We start from the raw sequence: 2050 nt of genomic DNA on the forward strand, positions 1-2050 counted from the left end.
TTGGAGAATACCTGTTCTGTTTTTGGTCTCCCGTGAAAGCCAGGGTGAGCACAAGGGTGATGGAGGTAATGGAGGGGGGAAGGGCAGAGAGGAGTGGGAAGACTGATGTATCAGGGCACTTGTATATGACCATCTCTTGCCATGGTTAGTGTGGCCATTTGGTGCGTGGCAGGGGGCATTGTTACACTCTACTGCACCCCACATCAGCAATCCCAAGCCACGACGACAGCAAAAGCAAGACACAAGCAGGTTTCCATGATTTAGTTTAGACAGGACTTAACCATTGTCCCTTAAGCCATGAAAAGCACAAGGCTTCACAGTAAGGCTGGCTGCAAATGTTCCTTCCAGTGTTTTTCAGTAGGTTTTCAATTGTGGGTGTGGGTGTGCACGTGCGTGACAGAGAGAGAGAGAAGCAGCTGCTTGCTTTGGGAAACTTTTCTTTAAAGAAAACAACCATGAAAACTGAAATGATTTTGCTTCTGAAATGCTGCCTCAAAGGAGCTGTAGTTTGGGTTCCTCATTCTTCTCTATAGACTAGGCTCCCCAGAGAGACTTCATCTCCCATGATGCCCTGCAACCACGGTTACCTCAGTATGACTCCCATGGAGCATGACAGTGACATTTCAGAAGAATTTTTTTTTACTGAAACCCCCAAATTTTCCATGGGGGGGAGGCGGGATATCGTTCTAACAGGCTCTACTTAGAGTGTCAGAGCGTCTCAGAACAGACCATGATGTTTGACCTCTTGTATAGCAGTGGCTGCAAATAATGATTCCTGCATCCAGCCCATAACTGCTATTTGAGCTAGAGCAGGGGTCGGCAACCTGCGGCTCCCGGCTCGCCAGGGTAAGCACCCTGGCGGGCCGGCCCGGTTTGTTTATCTGCCGCGTCGGCAAGTTCGGCCGATCGCGGCTCCCACTGGCCGCGGTTCGCGGTCCCAGGCCAATGCGGGAGGCAGGAAGCTGCGGCCAGAACATCCCTCGGCTCGCGCCGCTTCCTGCCTCCCGCATTGGCCTGGGACCGCGAACCGCGGCCAGTGGGAGCCGCGATCGGCCGAACTTGCCGACGCGGCAGATAAACAAACCGGGCCGGCTCGCCAGGGTGCGGAACCAGGCGAGCCAGGAGCCGCAGGTTGCCGACCCCTGAGCTAGAGCATGTCTTCCTTTAAAAGACATCCAGTCCTGGCTGAAAGACTGCAAGGGAAAGAGACCCCACTGTAACCCTGGGTAAGTTGTTCCAGTGGAGAATTACCCCTTTAAGAATTTGCCCGTTTTATTTTTAGTCTAAATTTGTCTGGCTTCCAGCCATCACATCTCATTAGAGCTGTCTGTTAAAAAGCCAGCTATCTCTTTAGTTTGGGGACCCAGCAAAGGTCGTTGGAGGCCTACAAAGTAGAACAGCATTTTAAGGCATCCCTGCGTAACATGGTCCATGCTGCAGTGTAGACAGGATCCTGAATCCCACCAAACCTTTTAATTACCAATGGATCTAGCTTTGGGGGGGGGGGGGGCGCTGAAGGCTCCAAAATCCCTTTTCCACAATGGGCAGGTGTTTTCTGGTGCTGCTGTTGGCCCTTCCACCCATCTAGCCAGTGTACATTGCCATGAGGTGGAGACATAAGGGGGTGTTTGAAGTTTGCTCACCTGAGCCATTGGTGCTGGCAGGCAGCCTCTAGTGTGGCTCCTTAAGATGGATTTGGGTTCTCTCCCTGAACTGTTCACCCCACTGCAACTCAGAAGCTGGGGGTAGGGGTGTGTGCGCTGAATATGGTACATGGAAAGTACCACGAGAGGCAGCAAGATAGTGGTTAGAGTCAGGATACCAGAATTCTATTCCTAGTTCTGCCACTGACTTGCTCTGTGATCTTGGATGAGTCACTTTGCTGTGCTTCAGTTTCCCCATCTGTAAGATACAAACAGATATTCACCCTCCTTTTGTAAAAGGCTTTGAGTTCCTCGGGTGGAAAGTGCCTGAGAAATGGAGAGTACATTATATAACTTTTCATGCAGTGACTGTAGTGACAGTGCTATCTTCTACACTGCAATGTAGT

The sequence above is a fragment of the Mauremys mutica genome, unplaced genomic scaffold (assembly GCF_020497125.1).
Source record: "Mauremys mutica isolate MM-2020 ecotype Southern unplaced genomic scaffold, ASM2049712v1 000096F_np12_subseq_1:91732_obj, whole genome shotgun sequence".
Lineage (NCBI taxonomy): Eukaryota > Metazoa > Chordata > Testudines > Geoemydidae > Mauremys > Mauremys mutica.